At 48.2% G+C, this 24,731-nt stretch overlaps 1 long non-coding RNA gene and 2 other non-coding genes across 3 annotated transcripts in view; 1 reads left to right on the top strand and 2 right to left on the bottom strand.

Annotated features, from left to right (window-relative positions):
* LOC127002147 (uncharacterized) overlaps positions 1–6,110 on the top strand; it is a 177,164-nt gene extending 171,054 nt beyond the window's left edge. Inside the window, exon 4 of the long non-coding RNA XR_007755794.1 lies at positions 6,049–6,110. This is a non-coding gene — a long non-coding RNA (uncharacterized LOC127002147). The remainder of the gene's footprint in view (positions 1–6,048) is intronic.
* Positions 4,211–4,283, bottom strand: Trnam-cau (transfer RNA methionine (anticodon CAU)). Its single transcript has one exon. It is a non-coding gene; the product is annotated as a tRNA-Met (tRNA).
* Positions 6,111–16,811: 10,701 nt separating the features above from the next.
* On the bottom strand, positions 16,812–16,884 carry Trnar-ucu (transfer RNA arginine (anticodon UCU)). The gene has a single exon. It is a non-coding gene; the product is annotated as a tRNA-Arg (tRNA).
* Positions 16,885–24,731: the final 7,847 nt, after the last annotated feature.

The following is a 24,731-nucleotide window of genomic DNA, read 5'->3' as shown; positions in this document are numbered from 1 at the left end:
CACTTTTGTCCTTGTCATTTTCTGCGTCCCTTCTCATTATTAATTTATATGGTCTTTCTTCTCCCAATTTCCCCTCGTAATCGTCCTTGTCCTCGTTCTAGTCCTTTTCCCTTTGCTTCCCTCTCTTTTTCCTTTGTGTTTTTCCCCTCCTCCTCCTCCTTATCTTTAAGCTCTTCCTCGCCCGCCGGTTGATGCCACTCATGAAGGAGAAAAATGCAGAGCGAGATTTATCAACAGGGAGGGTGATTGTTATCCTTTGTGGTCCCGCCGGCGATAACTTGTGTTTATAACTCTGGGTTTGACACACACACACACACACACACGCACGCACACACCCACACGCACACGAAAACACACCTTAGCAGAACCTCAGGTAATCCAGGTGGGGTAACAACAGGTAAATGAATCGATCACACAAAAAAGAAGACGAACAACCGCCAGTAAATACCAGAAAAGTAATCATTAAACAACGCCAAAAACAGCAGTAGACCCAAACCCGATCTTAAAGGACTGAGCAGAACAAGCAGACCAGACCAGGCCAGACAATGCGAGCCTCGGAACACACTTAACCTTGCCAGGATGTTGATTTTCGGTGTGTTGCAGGAGTGGCAGCAGAAGTGTTACCGCAGTGAGAATAAAGAGGCGAGTCGAGGCAGCACAGAAACTCGACTGCTGGTGGTGGTGGTGGTGGTGGTGGCTCGCTTGAATTCCGATATATATTTTTTTTCTCTCCTCCCTTCTCAAGACCTCCTGCCCGGTCGTGGGGGTGTAAATAAGAGGCAACGAAATCCTGTCGATGAGTTGATAGTAACCTGGAACCTATGTGGCGTTTGGGTGGAGGTGAATGAAGCCACACGCCACATATGCCACACTAAATACACATAACCTGGCGATCATGTGGGTGTGGCTCGGGGAGTGTGGATATAGGAGTGTGGCGGTGATGGGGTGTGGAGGAAAAGGTGGTGGTGGATCAGATGGAGCGTTGTGGATGATGGGGTTTCATGGGGTGGTTGAGATGGGAGTTTGGTGATGATGGGATGTGGAGTAGATGGATCAGGTGCAGCAATGTGGATGGCAGGCTCTCATGGGATGGTAGAGATGTGGTTTATCAGTCTTGGGATGTGGAATTGGAGGTGGAACAGAAGCAACATCGTAGGGTAGTGATGGGATGTGGAGGAGGTGGATCAGAGGTGGTGCTGTGGAAGATGGTTTTATCGAGGGGCGGCTTGACGTAAAGGTAGACACAGACGATGGTGGCGAAGCGCTAATTAAACAGGTGTAAGGTGAGGAAGGGAAGGGAGAGGGGCAGAGGAAAGGTGGGTGAGCGTGAGGTAGAAGAGGAGGCATAGAGGGTAGTGGTATGGGAGGGGAGGGTGGAAGAGGGGGTAGGTAAAGTACAAATGGAAGGTGAGGAAGGGAAGGGAAATAGAGGAAAGGTGGGTAAGGGAGAGCTAGAACAGAAGGCACTGACGGGAAGGGGTGGGGGAGGTAGAAGAGGAGACAGAGGGAAGGGGAGTGGGTAGGTAAGGTGGTAAGGTGCATGGGAGTAGGTGGCGGGAAGGAAGGCCGCTGGGAAGAAGGTTTATGTATTTAGTGTGAAGGTGATTGGTTGGAGTGGGCGGCGGGTGGGGTGGGTGGGTGGTGGTTAGGTGGGCGGGGAATGTCACCTTGCCCCATCCACCTGGCCCTGACACCTGCTCACGACGTGCCCCGCGGCCTTCCACTCCTCCCTTCCTGGTGGTTGGGGTGTGGAAGAGAGAGAGAGAGAGATAGGGAGAGGGAGAGACAGACATACAGACAGACACACAAAAAGTAGTCGACATCCAGACAGACAAGACTCGTAGTGACAGAAGATTTTAATTATTTGTCAACTTTTAGCTCCATCTAGCCTCCCTCTCTCTCTTTCTCTCTCTCTACTTCCTTCACTGGCACAGGTAAACACGAGCAAGACCTTGGTTCATTAAGGTCGAGACTCCTGCATTGGTACAAGCGGAAGGTGACTCTTAGGGTGCGTGAGGAAGTTTGCTTATGTCAGGGTTAAGCTGTGGAGCCGCTGTTGGTAGGTGGTGGTGGTTGTGGTGACGGTGGTAATGTTGTTGTTGTTGTTGTTGGCTGTGGTGGTGGTGATTGTGGTGGTGATGGTGGTAATGTTGTTGGTGGTGGTAGTGGTGATGGCGGTGATAGTGGTGGTGATCGTGGTAATGTTGTTGTTGTTGTTGTGTTGTTGTTGTTGGTGGTGGTGATGGTGGTGGTGGTGGTGGTGGTGGTGGTAATGATGATGATGCTGATGATGGTGATGATGTGTATGTGTGCCACCTTCTTCTTCCTCTTCTCCTTATTTACATTATTTTGTTTACTTTTATTTTATTTTTGTTTTATTATTATTATTATTTTTTTTTTGTGTGTGTGTGTGTGTTTGTTCCTCCTCCAGGTGATGAGGTTATTAGCAGCAAGGTGTGGTAAGCGCGGCACCGCACGTCAGGTTAGGGTGTGAGCCGCGTGCCTCTCATTCCTGCAGTGCTTCAAAGGGTGTGTGCGTGTGTGTGTGTGTAAACAGTTTAAGCATCGACAAAAATATCCCCTAAGTCGTGCTCGAGGCCCCACCCTTCCCCTCCCTGTTCCCGCCTTTTGTTGTGAAGTGTTGGAGAGTGTTTTGAGGCATGAAGGGAATGTTTGATGCACCGCTTTGTTGGTATGAGTCTTGTGAAGGTTATGGAAGGGCAACATATAGACACAAATAACGAAAAAATGTGTGAGAAAATACAAATACAAAATACTAAATAGACAAAATATACTAAAACTAAATAATGAAAAGAACAGGTGCTTTTGGGTGTGACTCTTAGCATAATTGACAAGGCAGATGTAGTTGGGGGTTAGTGATACAGTATGCAAGGAGAACAGGCGTTTGGGGAGAGTTTTTTTTCATATTTACAGAAAGGACAGGTGTTTTGAGGTGTCATTATCCGAAGAGAATTGACAGAACAAGTGTGGTAGGACATTGCGGAAGGAAGTATACAATAAACAAAGAAGACAGGTGTATTAAAACCAATTAACTAATATTAGGAAGGCCAGGTGTTTCGTGGAGGTATTACAATCACGGGGATAAAGGCCAGACAGGCAGGTGTGTGTATTTTGGCATGGGCGGGAAGGGAGTGGAACAGAACAAGGAATCAAAGGAAGAAGATGGACAAAGAAAGGAATGAACCTCCACATTTACATTATCCAGGTATCCTTCTCCTCGCCCGTCAATGCCCCTCCCCTCCCCCTCCCCTCCCCCCTCCCCCCTAGCCACACCTTGACTTACTGCAGCAAACCCGACGATGCCAGACCCCCTGGGCGCTCCTCTTCTCTCCCCTCCTCCCTCTCTTCTCCTTCCTCTCACCCCCCTCTCTTCTCTTCTCTATCCTCCACTGTTCTCTCTCTGTCTCTCCCGCGCCGGCAACTTCTTCGAGAGACTGGTTAACATTCCCTAAACTTGTCCTGTCCTTCGGCAACCCAGAGAGAGAGAGAGAGAGAGAGAGTGGAGAGCAAAAAATCTCTCCCTAACCTAATATAGAAATTTATCGTGTCTGCGCACAATTTTTTTTCCGCTCTGTCCTATTACCGTTTTTTCTTCCCATTGTGGCGGATATAATCTTCCTTCATTTCGGGCGTCGCAGGATATTTACAACCGAGGCGTGGGTTTTGCCGAGGATAATCTCAAGTACCTCTTATTACGGGCAGGGAAGAGTTCGGGTCCGCGGGGCAGGTCGGGGGAGGAGGCTGCGGCGTGTCTTTGTGGGAGCGAGAAATGAAATTACTGTTTGTTTTGTATCGGTAGAAATGAGAGACTATTTACACCGACTTTAGACGTTTTGAGGAAGAGGGGAAGGTGCGGGAGGGGAGCGGAGGAGGGAGGAAGAGAGGGCCGAGGAAGGGGACGAAGGGCAAGGCATCATGCAAGTCAATATTGTTTGTGTAATGACGAGTTTGATTAATTGGCTGTCCTGGGAAAGGCTGGTATAATGTTTTCTCCTTTGCCTCTCCTTATTCTGGCTGTCGCTGCTGCTGTCACTCTCCTCCTCTCCTCCTCCCCTCCGTAACAAGTGTGTGTGCTCAGCCATGGACTTGTACGAAAGCGGGTGTATACCAAAGAGTAAGGCCACAAACTCAATATTAGACAGCTTTTGCCAAGGCTTCTTACGAAAAACCCAAGTTACACAAAAGTTCCTGCCCCGAGTGAGGATCGAACTCACGACCTTCAGATTATGAGACTGACGCGCTGCCTACTGCGCCATCGAGGCCCTGAGGGTGAGAGAGGAGGAGGGGGAAAAGGAGGAAGAGGAGGAGGAAGAACATGAAGAACATAACTATTGCTTAAATGACACTCTCATAAGCAGGTCTGGGTGCGAGAGGGATTTAGGGGTCTTAGTGAGCTCTGATGACGAGTTTGATTAATTGGCTGTCCTGGGAAAGGCTGGTATAATGTTTTCTCCTTTGCCTCTCCTTATTCTGGCTGTCGCTGCTGCTGTCACTCTCCTCCTCTCCTCCTCCTCCTCCTCCTCCTCCCCTCCGTAACAAGTGTGTGTGCTCAGCCATGGACTTGTACGAAAGCGGGTGTATACCAAAGAGTAAGGCGACATAACTCAATATTAGACAGCTTTTGCCAAGGCTTCTTACGAAAAACCCAAGTTACACAACCCGAATAAAAAGCAATTTGTTCACGCTGGTCAGAGATTGGCTTTCCAGCTAAAGGCAGCGGCTTTAGCTCAGTGTTATTGCGATATAATTGATTCAAGGATCAGGAGAAGAGCCAGTCCGCTTCCCATTACTTATCATTGGTTTCTATACTTGAGGAAAACCTATCACTTCTCTTTTTCTGTACGCTCAATCAAGGTATCAGGAAATATTCTGACCACGAAATACAACTGTCATGAAGCAAAAGAGGAGTTAACTACGAAATACAAATGTCAGGAAGCAGAAGAGGAGTTAACCAAGAAATGCAACTATTAGGATGCAAAAGAGAAGTTAACCACGAAATGCAACTGTCAGAATACAAAAGAGGAGTTAACTACGAAATCCAACTGTCAGGATGCAAAAGAGGAGATAAGCACAAAATCCAACTGCTAGGCTGCAAAGTGGAGGTAGGATTATCACATGCTTCGACAAGGGACAACCGATTTTCAGTCTCATCAAGCGTTTAATGCATTCAGTGTTACCAGACAAAAGTTAAATTACGTCCGTCTCTGAGCCACCGTGAATGGTAGTGGAGGAAGAACTTGTCCAATTAGTTTCGAAAGTCTTAGAGGTCTCATTGAATTGCATATTGTCTACTATGCTTGAGATTATCACTAGGAGCCACGACTGCAAGGCGCCACAAATCATCTCGTCCACACACAACTCACTAACGAGGTCCTGCATTGAATGAGCGCTATAATGATTTATTAGCTGCAGCAACGATAGTGATTTCTCAGTTGCAAAAATATATTTTCGATTTACGTTATAGCACAACAATGAAGACTAAATTTTTTGAACAAGAACTTCTCAATCCGTTCTCTCAAAAAATATACACATCGAGGAAACACAATGTACGTCTCCACTACTTTCCAAACACTCAACGAGACACTGATTGGCACGAGTCCTTTAAACCTTCTAGTAAACCAGCATCACAGCGATTAGTAACAGTATAGAACTTACGTCAAGCGCCACAACGTCTACTTTTGTGGCAAATCTTCATCCCAAATAGAGCTGTGGAATACTAGCATAAACTAAGAGTAATTTCACGCTTAAAAATTACGATGTCACATAAGATACACCAAAGTATCTAGAAGCGATACAAACTAGTGATCATTTCAGGCTTCCCGTCACCTGCCAGCGACGAATAACTAACTCCCCGCGACGCAGGTACTCATCATGGCCTCACGCCCGCACCACCTTGCTTCTAAATACATGTTTATGAACCAGTCTTAATATCTGGTAGTTCAGGAAATCTTTTATTTTCTGTATTTATAACTCCAAATCATGTATTCATGGATAATCTGAAATTACAATTATTTTCTTCCCCTGCAGGCTCTGTGCTGGAGGAGTCAGCGACAACCAGCAGCCTTCCGCCCTCATCCCAGGCGAAGGTATGTAGACCGCAATATTACCACACGTAGCATGTCTTAGGTCTAGGGCATGTGGCGCTATGCTTACCACTAACCCTGTTTTGTGTACATCGTCTACATCTATAATTATCATCTTTCCTCCTCTTTTTCATCGCCATTATTTTCCTGTGTGTGTGGGGGGGGGGGGGACGGCGTGTGCAGTCATGTATATGGATTCAGTCGTGTGTAGAAGCGTGTGTGCGTGTGCAATAGCTACATGTACGTGGGGGAAAGTAAGACGTTCGAGGTGACAGACAGACTTCACTCCCCTTTCACCCTGCACCGACCCCCCAAAACATAACCCCAAATCTTTTCACTTACCCCCCAACCCCCTACCCCGTGAACCCCCCTCAGTCACCCTCCCTTCAGTCCTCAGCGTGACACACCTGACTGCGTCTCCTGCCCGTCCCCTCCACCTCCCCTTCATCTGCGTCACATCCAGGAAGGCAGGAGAAAGTGTGCAGCTCAGTCACAGTTCACAGAGTATACCCGCCGCTCCGCCGTCCTCCCGCCCTCCCAACATCACGCTCTTTACGGCGGCACAAGCAGGGAAGACAGACAGGCAAATAGACAGAGAATGAGAGACAGGAAGAGACTGAAAAGAGAGAAAAACAGACTGAAAAGACACCGAAAAAAGACAGTCAGAGAGAAAGGCAGATTGACAGTTACATTGAAATTATAAACATATATGAGAGAGATGTGTAGCTTGACAGAGGTAAATGAGTGAAGTGATTAATCGATTAGTACAGGAACTTATTTTTGTATTCAGTAATTAATTGGTAGACATTAATGTATCAATAGATTAAAATATAGCTTGACAATTATAATCGTAGACATTTTAATCGAACAAACTAATAGCTTACTAAATAGAAAGAGATAAATGAGTCAAACTGAAGTACAAAAAGATTTTCATGACGCTTTAACTTTTTGAAACTTTAAAACATTAACAAGAACAACATGATCAAGAGCACCAAAACAAACAAGATCGTCACTAAAAGATAAATTCACCTCAACGGCTATTTTACCTTACCTGGCGTATATACCTTACTACCTGATACCTTGAGCGTAATTACTTTTCCCTCCCTACCTGTGCACCTGATACCACTAAGCACCTAAGCGGACGCAGGTGGTGGGCGAGATAGGCTTAGGGGAGGAGGATCAGGGAAAGGAGGAGGGGCATTACGTAAGGGGGAAGGGGATTAGATCGTGGCGTGGGAGGTGGTGGAGGAGGCGAAGGAGTGTTTGTCTTGGGGGAGGGAGTGAGGGAGAGGTGAGAGCCGTACCTTATCTGCTAATTAGTTACACCTGCACGCCGCCTCACCTGAACCGCTATTTGTCACTCCAGACAAGCTCATTACACCTCTACAGCTGGTGCCGGCACGCACGCACACACACATACGCACGCACACAGGTACACACACACACACACACACACACACACACACACACACACACACACACACACACACGTATACGTTCTCAGCCTTACAATTTAATCGACCAATTAAACGTAGAATACATTTGATGATAAATAGTGGTGATTCTCTTAATTTCTTTGTTTGTCAATGTGTGTGTGTGTGTGTGTGTGTGTGTGTGTGTGTGTGTGTGTGTGTGTGTGTGTGTGTGTGTGTGTGTGTGTGTGTGTGTGTGTGTGTGTGTGTGTGTGTGTGTGTGTGTGTGTGTGTGTGTGTGTGTGTGTGTGTGTGTAAATGTGTGTGTGTGTGTGTGTGTGTGTGTGTGTGTGTGTGTGTGTGTGTGTGCGTCCGGGTTGATATTCTGTTTATACAAGTGATGACGTTAATTAGCGATGCAATTAGAACATTAGCACATGGATCTATGCCCCCATTTTCTCTCTCTCTCTCTCTCTCTCTCTCTCTCTCTCTCTCTCTCTCTCTCTCTCTCTCTCTCTTACCCCCCCTCACTTTGGCCTCTTTAGACTCGCCCCCCTACTCATTTTCCTCCTTTCCTCCCTCTTCCTCCCCTTCCGACCCCTTCCCATACCCCCCCCCCTCCCCTTTCCTCCCCCTCTCCCCCCAGTCATGGCTCGCTAACCCTTGAGAGAAAGTTGAGTCAGTTGATATGAAAATAAGTGAGCCGTGACCAGCCACTTAATTTATTGTATTACTCTTACGTCATTCTCTCTCTCTCTCTCTCTCTCTCTCTCTCTCTCTCTCTCTCTCTCTCTCTCTCTCTCTCTCTCTCTCTCTCTCTCTCTCTCTCTCTCTCTCTCTCTCTTTATCTTTCTCCTCTTCCCAGCCAACCAGTTTTTTTTTTTTTTCTTCGATGTTTTAATATTTTCTTTCCTATCACTTTTATTTTATATCTCCCGAACCTGAAGTAAGTATCGCTCTGCATGATTACGGTTCCTCCCTTTCATGTTGCCTCTCCATTTTCCTTAAGAATATAGAATAGTGCGCTTGAATATATATTTTCTTGAGAATTTTTTAGGAGTTCGTGTAGAGGGACGGACGGGTAGGAGGGTGGAAAAGAGAGAGGGATAGATAAATAGATAGAGATAAATAGATAGATAGATAAGATAAAAAGGGCGAGTCGAAATAGTTTTAGTAGTATAAGTAGTTGTAGCAGAAATAATAATAATAATAATAATAAGAAGAAGAAAGAGGAGAAGAAGAAGAAGAAGAAGCTTTGTCGTGAATCTAGTGAGCTTAGTGTCTTGAACTGAGGCCAAGAGCTCTTCCTCCTCCTCCTCCTTCTCTTCCTCCTCCTCCTCCTCCTCCTTGCCTCCGTTGCACGATTAGAAAGTCTCAGAAGCGTTTTCAATGATTTCGGTTTTTACTCCATGACGTCCGGATCACCAAGACGGATTCACCGCTTCCACATCTTACTCCACTCCTCCTGTTCCTTCCACTTCTTCCACTCCTTCTACTCAGCGTTAGTCTTCCTCCCTTCTCATTCACTCTGTTCGGCCCTTACTCCTTACTCCACTCTCTTTCTCTTCCTTCCACTTCTTTCACTTATTCTACTCAGCGTTAGTCTTCCTACCTTCTCATCCACTTTGTTCGGCCCTTACTCCTTACTCCACTTTTTCTGTTCCTTCCACTTCTTCCACTCCTCCTACTCCGTGTTTGCTCTTCCCTCATCTAATCCACCTTCCTTACCTCCTTCTCCTTCATCATCTTCCACTTCTCCCTCTCCCTTATAATCCACTTTCTTCATCTCCTACTCCATCCTCTTCATCCACTTCTTACTCCACTCTTACTGTTCCTTCCACTTCTCCACTCCTGCCACTCTTTCTACTTTCTTTCCACCCTTACTCAGCGTTAGTCGTCCCTTTTCTAGTGCACTTTCTTCGCCTTCTATTCCTTCATCTCCTTCATCCACTTCTTACTCCATTCTGCTCCTTCCACCTCACCCTCTTCCTCCCACGCCCGCTGCAGTGTTTCCCCGCTCTCTTTACTCCACATTGTTCACCTCCACCTTCTTCATCCTCTCCCTTCGGCAATGCTACAGCCTCAACGTTACCAGATTGTCGCACTCAGCCGCTTATGTTTCCCGACTTCCTACCCCAAAACGGTCTTCTGGGCTCTAATAACGAAACCCATTTATAGTTATCGTTAAAAGAGTTAGATCCTGATGTTTCTTGGCAATAGTTAGGCGTCAGAAACCGGTAAATACTATGCTCTGAGCACGACAATCTGGCAACGGTGTCTACAGTGTCATCAGCTATTGCGAATCAGGGGACCAAAGAGCCGAAAAAAAAACAGCCAGAAGAACGAATATAAGCTTCTGTCCAACTAGGAGCTTTGATAAACACAGCTCCAGGGGCGAGACGGTCGTGATGTCACTCATATAGCAGGAAAAAAGCGGTAATTTGTTATCCCCTCCGTTCCTGCTTATTCACCCTTCCCCCGGGGCTCTGTGCATGGAGGGAGAACTAGGGAGGGGCCGGAGAAGAATCACATTAAGAGGGAATAAGAATAAAAGAAACAGGGGAAGGTAGATGTAGTAGCAAGTTATACATTGGAGGGAATAAGAATGAGAGAGGAGAAACCATGGAAGAGAGAGATCTTATAGGCAATTCAAATGACGCTGGAGGAAAGGAAAGTAAGAGGAGAAACAGAGGAAGCGAGATGCAGTATAGACAGTGAAAGGAGATGCAGATTGACAGTTTTATTGGAGGAAAGGAGAATAAAAAAAGAGAAGAAACGGAAAAACGGAGGATGTATAGTAAGGCTGTGCAAATGAATTGAGAGAAGGCGAATGTATCAAGACACCTCTCCATCCGAAATTGACCTCTCCTTTGGCTACTCTTTACTTTTATCTTTTATAGGAGCGGCGAGTGGCGGGCTTTTTTGTACTCTTTTTATTGCCCTTGAGCCGTGTCCTCTGATGTAAAAAATAAAAAATAAAATAAAAAAATAAACGAGAAAAGAAACGGAGAAAAAGAAGGAAGATGTAATAGAGAGCAAGTTACAAGAATTAGTATAAGTAGACAAGAGAACAAGAAAATATGAGAGAAGGAGAGAAGCGGAGGAAGGGAGTTGCGTGTAGTAGGCAGTGCAAGTTACGAGGCAAGAACAACAAGAGAAGAAAACGGAGGAAGGGCGATATACATAGCAGGCAGCGCAAGTTTAAAGTAACAAAACGTAAGGGTCACCCGGAAGGCTTATACACAGCAGGGAGCAGGGAGGTGGAAGCGACAAGCAGGCACACACGAGTAGACAAGGCGGCAGTACGCATGAGGAAGCAGGAGGCAGGTTTTTTTAAAGGCTCATCGGCTGCACCTTGAAGCGTCTGGGTGAAGGAAACTGCGGGTATGAGAAGTCTGTGATCGGTGTTATTAAGCGCTTCCACCTGTCACATCAACTATTTACAAAGGTCGAGAAGGAGATCAGTCGCGTTCTAATCAGTGTCTTTGTAAGTTCATGGCACAAAAGAATGTTCAATCTAACAGAAGGGTCATAGAGCTACCCCTGGAAATCCCCAAAACTCCGACGAAAGCCTTGTCAAATACGTGTTTTCTGAGACTCGGATTATCAAGCGCTTTAGGCCTCTTGCAGACTCCTTCCGTTCTTATGTTCTTATGTTCTTATGTTCTTTGGCTACGGCTATTTCTGAAGGCCGCAGAAAAGATACGTCGGGTTGTCGTGAGCGTCTTCCCCGTTCGTGGCGCGGAAGCCTTGCAAAACTACCGCTAGGGTCATGAAACCATCCATGGACCTCCCCTCTCCTTACGACTTCAGCGACAGCCTAAGGCATCGAAGAGTTTAAAATTGATATAGACTTGAACCTTTTGTTTGTATACCTGATCTTGGGACTTTTTTGTTCCCTTCGGCATCTTCGGATCGTGCAGCGAGTTTTTTTTTTTTTCCCTCTCTCTCTTGAATACCTGGCTGCTTGATTTTCTTGCTTCCTCGACTGCCTGTTTGCCTGCTTATGATATGTCTGAGTTCATACATGGCTGAATGAATGGCTGACGGAGTGAAGTGCAGAGTGAAGAGTTTTTTTTTTTTTTCCCTTCCTCTCTGCCTTGAATACCTGGCTGCTTGATTTTCTTGCTTCCTCGACTGCCTGGTTGCCTGCTTATGATATGTCTGAGATCATACATGGTTGAGTGAATGGCTGACGAAGTGGAGTGCAGAGTGAAGAGTTTTTTCCTTCATCTCTGCCTTGAATACCTGGCTGCTTGATTTTCTTGCTTCTTCGGCTGCCTGCTTGCCTGCTTATGATATGTCTGAGTTCACACATGGCTGAGTGAATGGCTGACGGAGTGAAGTGCCGAGTGAAGAGTTTTTTCCTTCCTCTCCCTTCAATATCGGCTTGTTGATTTTCTTGCTTCCTCGGTTGCCTGCTTGCCTGCTTATGATATGTCTGAGTTCACACATGGCTGAGTGAATGGCTGACGGAGTGGAGTGCAAGGCTGTCTAGTGGTTGGCTTACTTTTTACCTGTTAGCTTATTTATGTAGCTACTCTTGAGGCAGTCTGTCAAAAGATCTCGCTGATGGCTTCCTCTTCTTCGGCTACTTTTCCTTCTTTAATATATATTTTTTACACCGATGTGCCACCTTGCATTAGCCTCCAAGAACTACGTGTCTGCCTGGCCGCTTAATATGCCTGTCTGTCTTTCTGTATGTCTGTCTACACTAAACATTTTCCTGCTTCTGTGTTTTGGCTTGATAGTTTATGTGTGTGTGTGTGTGTGTGTGTGTGTGTGTGTGTGTGTGTGTGCGTGGACCTGTCCCCCCACACCATCACCACCACTACTGTAACGACCCCCTCCTCTAACCACCACCACTACCACCACCACTACCACCGCCACCACCACCACCACTATATACTACAACCCCCGCGCCATACGATAATAGTGAAATTGCTCCTTAATGGCGGATCCCCAGTCCTGCACGGCAATTACTCCCCGTCGGATTGCAGTCCAGTTCACGGTAATTGCTCCTAACTACCGGATAACTCAAGGGGAGGCCATTTCGCTGAAGAGACCAACCCGGAAGTCTATCCATCTCTCTTTCCCTCGCGTGCTATCTTCGTCCATCTGTCTATCTGTCCGTCCCTCCGTCCGCTATCCCTTGCCTCTGTATTTGATGGTAGTAGTAATAGTTGAGGTAGTGGTGGTGGTGACGGTCGTGGTGGTAATAAAAGTGGTATGTGGGGAAGTGCTGACGATGCAGGTGTGTGTGTGTGTGTGTGTGTGTGTGTGTGTGTGTAAAGCCTGCTAGCAGCTGTGCGCTTCACGTATAGCTACCTTGGCGGGAGATTAAAGAGAGACGCTCAATGGGGAGAAGAGGAGCATGGGAGGGTAAGGGAGAGGGGAGATCATGAGATGGGGAGTGAGTAGATTGAAGCTCATGAAGGAGGGAGACAGCGGAGAAGGAGGAGGAGGAGGAGGAGGAAGAGAAGGAAAAATGATGATGATTGTGATGGTGAGAAGGAGGAGGAGGAGGAGAAGGGGAAGCTATAGTAGGTACTCACGAGAAATTGAAATCGTGTCACTCAATGTTACAATATCATATACAATTTTCTGTCATCCGTTCCTGCTTTCCCCGCGCTAGATCGTGATTGTGGAGGAGGGGAAGGTATAGGAGGATGGGAAGAGTAAGGGAGGGAAGGGAGGAGAGAAGGATGGGAAGAGTAAGGGAAGGGAGGAAGGAGGGAGGGAAGAGAAGGGAAATTTGTGTGTACTGAGTCGACATCCATCATTCTTTGGTTCCCTTGTGTCTGTCTCCCGCTCGCCGCCTGTCTAATATGTCTGTTTGCCTGCGAGAGAGAGAGAGAGAGAGAGAGAGAGAGAGAGAGAGAGAGAGAGAGAGAGAGAGAGAGAGAGAGAGAGAGAGAGAGAGCAAACTTACAGATCGTACACGGAATTACCTTAAAAAATACCAGACAAAACCACGAGAACACACACACACACACACACACACACACACACACACACACACACACACACACACAGGTAGATGGACACGCAATGACAGGTAAAGACGAACTCGAACAGGTAACAACAGCCCTAGAAAAAGTAGTGCCCTCCCTCCTTGCGTTTGTACCTTTACCTCCCCCCACCACCACCCCACCACCTCGATCAGCGCCCGTGGAGAGTGTCCTGGGCTCGTCGATATGCAAGGGACGGCCGCCACCAGGAGACCCTCACCCCATGTAAGTCCTCGCCCGCGCCGCCTCCAGTCCTTATTGAGGCGAACCACCCAAATCTATATTCATAAAGCGACTTTCTCAGAGCTATATGTAACGACGTAGGAGGCACCGTGTTCAGGAGGAGGAGGAGGAGGGTGGGACGCAGAAGGAAGAGCAGGGTAAGGCGATTGAGAAAGAAGGTGATAAGGGCGAAAATTGAAGTAGAAAATGAATGAATGGATGAAGGAAAAGAGGAAGGGTGAGACCAAGGAGGAGGAGGGAGAGTATAAGGTGACGCAGAAGGAAGAGTAGGGTAAGGCGATTGAGAAAGAAGGTGATAAGGGCGAAAATTGAAGTAGAAAATGAATGAACAGAAGAAGGAAAAGAGGAAGGGAGAGACCAAGAAGGAGGAGGAGGGTGGGACGCAGAAGGAAGAGCAGGGTAAGGCGATTGAGAAAGAAGGTGATAAGGGCGGAAATTGAAGTAGAAAATGAATGAACAGCAGAAGGAAAAGAGGAAGGGTGAGACCAAGGAGGAGGAAGAGGGAGAGTATAAGGTGACGCAGAAGGAAGAGCAGGGTGAGGCGGCAGGGTGAGGCGATTGAGGAAGAGTGTGATAAGGGCGGAAATTGAAGTAGAAAATGAATGAACAGAAGAAGGAAAAGAGGAAGGGTGAGACCAAGGAGGAGGAGGGAGAGTATAAGGTGACGCAGAAGGAAGAGCAGGGTGAGGCGGCAGGGTGAGGCGATTGAGGAAGAAGGTGATAAGGGCGGAAATTGAAGTAGAAAATGAATGAACAGAAGAAGGAAAAGAGGAAGGGTGAGACCAAGGAGGAGGAGGGAGAGCATAAGGTGACGCAGAAGGAAGAGCAGGGTGAGGCGGCAGGGTAAGGCGATTGAGAAAGAAGGTGATAAGGGCGAAAATTGAAGTAGAAAATGAATGAACAGAAGAAGGAAAAGAGGAAGGGTGAGACCAAGGAGGAGGAGGGAGAGTATAAGGTGACGCAGAAGGAGGAGCAGGGTAAGGCGATTGAGAAAGAAGGTGATAAGGGCGGAAATTGAAGTAGAAAATGAATGAACAGCAGAAGGAAAAGAGGAAGGGAGAGACCAAAAAGGAAGAGGAGGGAGAATATAAGGTGACGCAGAAAGACAAGAGGAATGAAGGAACTGAAGAAGAAGGCGATAATTACGAAAACGGAAGGAGAAAAAGGGCAATAAACAGCAGAAGAAGGGAGGAAGGGAGGAGGAGGAATACGAGCAGAAGGAAGAGTGAAGAAAAAAGGCGAGAAGGACAAAAACTGAAGCAGAAAAAGGGCAAGGAATAGAAAGAAGAGGAGGATGTCACAGATAAAAGACAGTGAAGAGGCAAGGTGAAGGAAGTGAACAAGGAGAAGAACTAACTGGATGAGATGGAGTAGGAGGAGGAGGAGGAGGAGGAAGAGCAGGAGGCGGGGCATAGCATAAAAGAAGTCTCAGATAACGGGTGGCCGGTTGGCTTATAGCTTTGTTGCATGCTTTATTAGTCCTTATTAATCTTTATTACCGGTGTGATAAGACAGAAAAATGAGGTGGAGTAGGTGGAGGAGGAGGAGGAGGAAGATGATAAAGAAGAAGGAGAAGAGAGGAAGAAGGGGACGAAAAAGAAGAAGGAAAAACGTGGAAGAAGATAGGAAGAATGGGACGAAGAGGAAGAAATAGAAGAAGACGAAGAAAGAAAGATAGAAAGAAAGAAGAAAAAATATAGATGGGACTGTGGATTATAAAGGAGAAGAGGTATAATGAAAAAAAAAAGAAGAAAAGGAGAAAAAACATGAATAGGAGAAAAAGAAGAGGAAGAAAAAAGAAGGAAGAGAGAGGAAAAGGAAGTAGAAGAAGAGTAATTGGTTTAATGGTTGCAAAGTGGAGCATGCTTCTCAACTTAATGCGGATGATTTGAGCTTAAAAGAACAAATCACGAGAAAATGATAAATGCGAATCAGGGGAACGCCGGCTAATGAACGCAAGATAAATTATGCAAAAGAGAAATGAAGAAGCAGAAAGAAAAGACAACTGAAGGAGTTAAGTTACCGGAAAATGTAAGGTTAAGAGAGAAAAATAGTTAGGCAGTGGAGGGTGGAAAAATGTGCAGGAAACGTTGAAGATATTACGTTAGGAGGAGGAAGAGGAAGAGTGTAAGGAGGAAAAATATGAAGAAGAAAAGGAAGAAACAATGACCATTTATAAGAGGGAAGAGTAATGACAGCTGCAACTACCACGGCGAATGCTACTGCCATTACTGCCTGCACCACACACACACACACACACACACACACACACACACACACACCTGAGCAGCAACACGCCTCCGGGCAGGTGTATACAAGCAGCTTTCCTTCCCCGCCGCCCGACTCGTCTTTCCTGCAGGGCCGGTGCCACTCCCTCGCTGTGAGCGCCGCGCCCCGCCCAGCATGTGTCAGGCATGCACGTCAGATCGCTGCATCTCAGAAGCCACCGTGTTGCTCCTGCCGGTTGTGCTGTGGAGGGAGGGGGCCGAGCAGGCGTTGGACAGCTGTGGCCCAGGGCGCGTCGCAGTGCCGGGTTCCGCCATAAATAGCTGGGGCTGGTTATGGGATTGTATTAAGATTTTTGTCGGCGGTATTCTCATACTATGAATAGAGAGAACACATCAACTAGCGTTTATATGAGAGAGAGGGGAGGGAGAGGGAGAGAGCTAGAAAGGGAGGGGAAGAGGGAGAGGCCCACATAACATCTGCCAGCGGTCTAGTTGGCTGCCGCGGTGTCAGGGCGGGTCGGAAGTGCCGTGGTTAGCGTCACAATTATTGGCAACTCCCTCACCTGTGCCGTGTTTTGTGGCCGCATTAAGACAGTAATGAAGTAACGGATTTAAAAATAAGAAATAATGAAGCCCCGGAGGGCGGGAGGGCCGGGGCGACCTGCACGGCCCGGGGCGGGGGCGAGGGCGTTCGGCCGCCGGGGCGGAAATTACAGTAGTCCGGAATGAGGCATTGGGTGGCGCGATGCTGCCTAAACACGTCGGGGGGGCGTGTGTGCACCGCCGCGCCCAGCATAAACAAGCTAAATAATGCATCCCCAGCGGGATTCGAACCCGCGGCCTCTGGATTAGAAGTCCAGCGCGCTATCCACTGCGCCATGGGGACTGATTCTAGAAAGACTTGCCACACCTGTGCACATGTGACGTTATGGTGGCGGACGGAGAGGATGGAGAAAAATAATGTTGATGTAAATAAATAATAGTAAGTATAATTGTAATAATGATTATTTTTACTAATATTCTTTTTTACATTTTTTTTTATTAATATCACGGTCACCCCCTTCGTCATCATCATCATCGTCATTACCACCATTATCATCATCAAATAATATTTTTTTATTATGTCATTTTTTTCATAAAAATATATTATTATTATTATTATTATTATTATTATTATTATTATTATTATTGTTGTTATTATTATCATTGTTGTTGTTGTTGTTCTTGTTGTTGTTCTTGTTGTTGTTGTTGTTGTTGTTGTTGTTGCTGCTGCTGTTGTTGCTGTAGTTTGTTTTCGTTTAATCTCCGTTGTCAGTGTTCATCATCATCACGCCGATCCCCCCGAGAAACGCTCCTTATTTGTCACCTCTCAAGCTGGCCCGCCACGCTGGCCGGGAAAAGCGGCTCCGGCACCCTCCCCCCCCCGTCCCCCGCCCCCGAGGCTGCCTGACGGAGGGGCGGGCGGTGCAGTGGTCGTGGCGGAAGGCTATCGATCACTACAGATCTCTCTCTCTCTCTCTCTCTCTCTCTCTCTCTCTCTCTCTCTCTCTCTCTCTCTCTCTCTCTCTCTCTCTTTTACGCCGGAGATAGGAAGGGCGTGTAATCAGTGTGTGGAAGAATTGCCACATGACGAACAACGCCTTAACACACACACACACACACACACACACACACACACACACACACACACACACACACACACACACACACACACACATACACACACACACACACACACACGTCACTGACCTCCCTCATTTGTCTTGTTGAGGAACGCCGTCTAGTCGTCTTTGTCTCGCCTCTCTTTTGATTCTAATGTAACGTTTTATCTCCTTGCGTTTATCCATTTACTTTTAGATACTTTCATCCTCCCACTTTGTCTCTCCTGACTTCATCTATTGTCTGAGGTATTCTCTTTTTGTCGTCGTCGTCCTCTGCTTCCTCCTGTCATCCGGAATGGGAGTTTTATTTATCGGTTTGTTACTTTTAATGTGCATGTTCTTGACGATGCTCGTAACTCGTCACCTCCGTCACCCACCTCGAGGCTACCTGTTGATTGGCCTCTCCTTGACACATGGCCATTAAGGAGACAGTATTGAGTCTATTCAAATTCGCTTCTCGCTGCCTCCACCGGGCCTCGTCGTCCTTCAAGCCACCCATCAATCAGTCCGTCAGTCCGCCACTCACTGAGCAGCAAACACGGAGACAAACAAGAGTCACGGTGCTTTCAGTCTCCATTCACTTGTCTAACAACACATTCCTTCGGCCTCTCATTTCCCCCGAATAAGGCGAGCAATTGGCCTGCGAGTCACCTGTAAGCGAGTCCTGTCGACGCCTACCATTGCCTGATCAAGCTCACACCTGTCGTCGATAACTTGGGCAATCAGCCACCTGTACAAAGAGGTACACGGACAATCAACAATCTAGACAACGAACAAACTGAACAACCAGCCATCGAGCACTGCAATCAGCCACCTGGACCACCTGCCCACCTGCCACCTGGCCACGCAGCGCCCCGGGCCAGCCACCACCTCGTCGCTGATGCATCGCCTCGTCCAACCGCCACCCACGTCAGGTGAGGATGGCCACATTACCTAACCAACACCTGGACGGACTGCCCACTCGCTGCCCTCACCTGTTCGATACCTCTTCCCCTTCCCCCTCTCCTACATCCTCTCCCCCTTCCCCTTTTCTCTCTACCTCCATGTTCCCTTCCCCCTCGCTCTCCTCTACTTCCTCTCCCCCTTCCCCCTCTCTACATCTTCTACCCCTTCACTCTCTCTCTCCTCTGCCTCCTCTCCCTTCCCTCGGTCCTCTGTGTCCCCGTCCCGTGGCTGCCAATCCGTTGCAGGTGGGCCCGGCGCGCCAGCTGCAGGCAATGGAAAAGAGAAAAGTCTTCCACCAAAGGAATCGCTTGCTCTGCCTTTATACAACTTGGCTTTCTCGCGCCATAAAGTTTTCTCCGGCGCAAACCAAAACGATTCACTTACATTTTATTTTGTCTTTGTTTTTTATAGGACTTAGCTTTTCTTACTTTTAAACGTGCAGACCTGTCTACATACACACGCTTAAACACACACACACACACACACACCTCAAATGGATGTTCGGCACACCTGTTCGCGGAGAAAATGCATGACCGAGAGAGAGAGAGAGAGAGAGAGAGAGAGAGAGAGAGAGAGAGAGAGAGAGAGAGAGAGAGAGAGAGAGAGAGAGAGAGAGAGACCCGATCACCTGACACGTGTTTATTAGCATGGGAGGTAACGGTGAGGGAGGGGGGGGTGATGGGCAACGGAGAGGGGGGCTGTCGCGGGGGGCCCCCCAGCAACGCCCCCCCTTCCCCTTCCGCAGGCTGATGGGAGCGGACACCTGCGGAGGAAGAGTGGAGGAAACCCAGGTGGAGGAGGAGGGAGGAAAGAATGACGTGACCCTCGGGCGACAGGAGGGTCACGGAGAGAGAGAGAGAGAGAGAGAGAGAGAGAGAGAGAGAGAGAGAGAGAGAGAGAGAGAGAGAGAGAGAGAGAGTTTTTAATAGGAAAAGTAAGAAAGCGTTTTAAATCATCCTTAAGAAAACACGAAGAAGCCATTCACTATGATCTTTTTTTTTTTTTTTTACATCATGATCTTAATTTTTTTTTCACTTCACTATTTCTCCTTTTTTTCACTATTGTTCATTTTCTTGTTACTCTTCTTACTCAATTTACCAGTGAGAGGGCGAGAGGAATGCCAGAGTAGATTGTGTAGTGGGTGGTGAGAGAAGGGGAGAAAAAGTGGAGAAGAGAAAGAGGAACAGTGGAAGAGGGTGTTGATCTCTTGGTGGCGGGGAGGAAAGAGGAGAAGGGATAAAGGACGAAGGTTCACTGGGAGGGGAAAGAGTTGAGGAGAGAGAAGAGAGAGAGGGTCGTGTGTGCATGGGTGAAGGTGTGGGTCAGGAAAGAGGGGGTAGAGAGAAGGGGAGGAAGAAAGGGACACAAAGGGAGGGATTGAATTTTGGGGGGTAGAAGGAGAGGGGAAAGAGATGGGGAGGAGAGGAGGGAGAGAGAGAGAGAGGGTCGTGGGGGGGGGGGTTAAGGTGGGGTTCAGAAAAGGGGGGAAGGAGGGAAAGGGAAGGCAGAGGGAGGGGTTATGCTGAGATTGAATTTTTGGGGGCGGAGGGGTAGTGGAGAGAGAGAGAGAGAGAGAGAGAGAGAGAGAGAGAGAGAGAGAGAGCGTTGAAGGGGAAGAATCAAGGTGTGGTTCAGGAAAGGGGAGAAGGGAAAAGCGAGGAGGGAGAGGCTATGCTAAGGTTCAAATTTGTTGGGGGGGGGGGTGATGGGAGAGGGGGAAGGGGGAAGGAAGGGCACATGGCGGGGGCGTAAGATCTGCCGGTCGATGGACGCTACGTTAAGGTGAATTAGCGGGTGCCTGTGGGCGGCCTTGGGACAGGTGGGTCCACAGGTGTACCGGGACTTGGCACAGCTCCACCTCCACCTGTTTTTGTCCTCTCTCGTCTCCCCCCTTGCCCCCCGCCGCTCCCCCTTCACCCCTCTCATCCATTCCTCCAGTCCCTGATACTCTGGTCCACTACCTCGAGTCTTCGTTTCTCTCTCTCTCTCTCTCTCTCTCTCTCTCTCCTTGTTCCCTGTCTTCCTTACTCTTTTTTCATTATTCACCTCTTTCCTATCCTACCTTGCTCTCTCTCTCTCTCTCTCTCTCTCTCTCTCTCTCTCTCTATCACCTTTATCCTGTCCTCTGTTCCTCCATCCTTAGCATCAGCGCTCTCTCTGCTTCGTTCTCTCTACTTTCATCCTTACCTTTCTACCTCCATTTCATTTTTCTAATTGTCTATATCAATCGTTTTTCCCCATACCTAGCCTCTATATTTTCTGCTCGCATATTTTCTTTCGACTTTAACCCAAATTTTTTTCACCTCTGTTTTGGTCAATTCATTCCTTCAATTTCCCTTTTATTTTTCCTCCCCACTTTCTGCATTTTTTTTCTCTTTTATTTTCCGGTTCTCTTCTCCATTTCTGCTTCCTTCACATCATGTAGTTCTCTATTTTATTCCTCCCTCCTTTCCCAGGTTTAATTTGTTCTCTCCTTTTCAAAATACTTCTCTCTTCTGTACTCTTTTCTTCTCCAATACTTGCGTCCCCTCCTCTCTTCTTTTTAAATTCCTCCCCCTTCTACCTCCCCATTTCCTGCTCTCTCTCCTTCGTCTCTCTCCATCCCTCTTTTCCCTTTTTCTACACCAGTCTTTGCCTCCCTTTCCTCTCTTCTTTTTAAAACTCCTCACCCTGTTTTCCCCGTTGCTCATTCCCCCTCCTAACTCCCCAGTTCCTGCTCTCCCTCCTTCGTCTCTCTCCTTCCCTCTTCTACACCAGTCCTTGCCTCCCTTCCTCTTCTTTTTAAATATCCTCACCCACAGTGTTTTCCCCGTTGCTCGTCCCTCCCTTCCCAACCCCTCCCCTCTCCCCTTTGGCTCTCCCCACCTGGCCTCTGCACCTGGAACGCCTGCGGGGGCTGCTTGAGGTTTAGGTGGCGGGGGAGAGCTCTTGGGTGCGTCCATAAACTATGAATTTAATACAACACTCAACGAGCCTCCCGACACGTCCCCCGTTCCCAGCTCCTCCCCTCCCCATTCCCCGTCACGCCTCCCCCCTCACCCCCTTTCCTCTTGATCCCTCAGGCAGCATCCCCTTCTTCCCCTTCCCTCAGCCTCCTCTTCCTCCTCCTCCGCCGCTGCAGCCTTGTCATCCTTCAGGCGGAGTGGAATTGCATAAGATGAGTGTAACATTTTCGCTGTCCTGTAAATCATTTGCATCGTGTTTATGTGGTGAGTAAAGAGGCCGAGCAGTACGTGGCGGCGGCTGCTGATCGTTCGCTGCCCTGCTTAGGCCCAGAGCGGCGTGATGGCAGGCTGGAGGAGGTGGGGGGGGGGGGTAATGGGGGAGGAAGGAGGAGGAGGTTGCATCCAGCTTTGTTTTCCGTCTTGCCGTAATTCAATTTTCAGTCCCCGTACGAATTATGGTCATCGTCCCTTCCTCGGTTTCATTATAACCTGCGCGCCCTCAGGAGTTAGCGGCGCTGCGGTCTGCCGTGGCCGCGCTGCTGCATCGTTACGGCCTCCCGAAACCCGTTCTTTGGCCACGTCTTCCATACTTTAGATCAGCGGTAACAAGTATATTTTCCTCCTCCTCCTGGACGTCTCCCTTCCCCATGACTAATATTAGTGTAAATCATAATTATGCTCCTTTGAAACCTGTCCCCAGCTACCACCTCCCTCTCCGCCTACTTACCTGGGCTGGGCTTGGGAGGAACTGGGGAGGTGACTGAGTGAGTGAGAGAGGCTGGGGAGAAGCGGGATAGGCGAGGCTGAGGCAGGTGCGTCCCGGGGAGGGTCACTGCTCGGCTGAGGCTCCCGAGGCACGAGGGGAGGGTAGCTGGGCAGGGGTGAAGGAGGTGCCCCTGAGCTGGTGAGGCCGGGGTGTGGCGCTGTGGTCAGGGGTGAGTGGAGATGGATGAGTGGTGAGTGGGTTGAGTGTGGATGCTGCAGCCCCGTCAGTGGTGAGGCCGTGTCAGGGCGCGAGGGTATGGTGGAGAGGTCAGGAAGGAAGGGTGTGTGTGTGTGGAAGGGATGTTGGTCAGGATGTGAGGGTGTGATACAAAGGTGAGGAGGGAAGGGATGATGTGTGTGAGGGTATGGTGGAAAGGTCAGGAAGGAAGGGTGTGTGTGTGTGGAAGGGATGTTGGTCAGGGTGTGAGGGTGTGATACAAAGGTGAGGAGGGAAGGATGGTGTGTGTGGGGGGGTACGGTAGAAAGGTCAGGAAGGAAGGGTGTGTGTGTGAGGAAGGGATATTGGTTAGGGTGTGAGGGTGTGATACAAAGGAGAGGAGGGAAGGGATGGTGTGTCTGGGGGCAAGGTGGAAAAGGTCAGAAAGAAAGGATGTATGTGGAAGAGGTGGTACTAGTGAGAGTTCAAGAGTGTGGAAGGAACGTTGAATGTGGAAGGGATGTTAGTGGAGATGATGTGGGTATGTGTTTTAGGTATGGGTAAAATAGCAAGGAAGGATTTATGTGTGATGTATGGTGTACTTAAGATGGTGTTTTGTCATGGTGTTGTCATTGTCATTGTTATTGTTGTCATTGTTATGGTGACGTGCATAAGATAAGGAAAATAGCCATATGAAGAGTGTTGTGTAAAGTGCATGAAGGTGTCGGACCTAAAGGGTGTGAGGCTGAGGAAAAGGACAGTGGCGGCGGAGGTGTGTGTGTGCAGTGTCGCTAATGTGCATGAGGGTGTAAGGGCAGGGTTCAGGGGAGGGGGGGGAGGGGGTGCTGAATGCAGAGGGGGAAGAGGGGGAGGGACGGTGTGGGTGTAACAGGGCAAGGGGAGAAAGAATGAGAGAAAGAAGCCTTGCTTGTAACTCTCTCCTGGGCTGCTTGCCATGCACAGAGAGAGAGAGAGAGAGAGAGAGAGAGAGAGAGAGAGAGAGAGAGAGAGAGAGAGAGAGAGAGAGAGAGAGAGAACCAAACCTAACATAACATAACCTAAAACCGTTCACTCGATTCAAATATTCTTATGATGACAAAGACCTGAAAAAAATCACTCCTCAGACCTTCCATAAACCCCCACCCCCCCAAAAAAAAAAAATAACGGATTGGTGATTGAGGATTGGGCAAGGGGCGTTCGCGAATCCCAAACCAATTAACACCATACAAGAGCTTATGTGGACCGGTGCATTATTCTTTTCCGTCGAGTCCCCCCTCAAATCACCATGCGCCGGACGTCTCTCGGAGCTGAATTCATGAATAAATAAATGCGTGGCAAAGGCAATCTGAGTTACACCAGGGCGACGAAGAGAATACTGATGGCAAGGAGGGAGGAAGGAAGGAGGCAAGAGGTAGGTAGGAAGGAAGGAAGGGGGAGAGGGGTAGGAAGGAAGGAAGGGGGAGAGAGGTGATGGAGGAAGAGAAGAAGGTAGTGGGTGAGAGGTGTTGGGTGGAGGAGGAGAGGAAACTATGCAAAGGAAGAAGGTAGGAAGGAAGAGAGGAGGGAGCATGCGGAGAGATACAGAAGGGAAGAGTAATTTAGTTAGTTGAAGTTATACATTTAGATAACTGTCGGAGGTTGTTTGTGCGTGTGTCTGTGTGTGTGGGGGGGGGGGGGGGGCTTTTTTGCTTGCCGTCTTGTTCATACATATGTGTGTCTCATTCTACTTTTATGTACGGACGAGTTTCTCTCTCTCTCTCTCTCTCTCTCTCTCTCTCTCTCTCTCTCTCTCTCTCTCTCTCTCTCTCTCTCTCTCTCTCTCTCTCTCTCTCTCTCTCTCTCTTTCACACACACACACACACACACACACACACATACATGACGTTTCTGATTTATTTTATCATTTATTTCCCTGGAAAATTTCATCACAATAAGTGTTGCTCAACGTCCTGTTCAGTTTCTTAATATATAACTTTTAACACACACACACACACACACACACACACACACACAAGGCAATATAGCATACATTCCTTTTTTTCCTTTGCTTTGTTTTCAGTCATTCCATTTTCTCCTTCCATCATTCCTTCTCAGAGACCTTTTACCATCCCCCTCCCTACCCCCAACCCTTTCCCACCCTCCATTCCTTCCCTCCCTCCCTCCTTTTCTCTTCACCCAGATGCTTGACCATGTGGGCGTGGGAAGAGAAGAGGTGATGGGATGGAGGCAGGCATGTGGAGGGGGGTAGGGAGGGAGGAGG

Source organism: Eriocheir sinensis, chromosome 2 (genome assembly GCF_024679095.1).
Source record: "Eriocheir sinensis breed Jianghai 21 chromosome 2, ASM2467909v1, whole genome shotgun sequence".
Classification (NCBI taxonomy): Eukaryota; Metazoa; Arthropoda; class Malacostraca; order Decapoda; family Varunidae; genus Eriocheir; species Eriocheir sinensis.
This window is presented reverse-complemented; position numbering and strand designations above follow the sequence as displayed.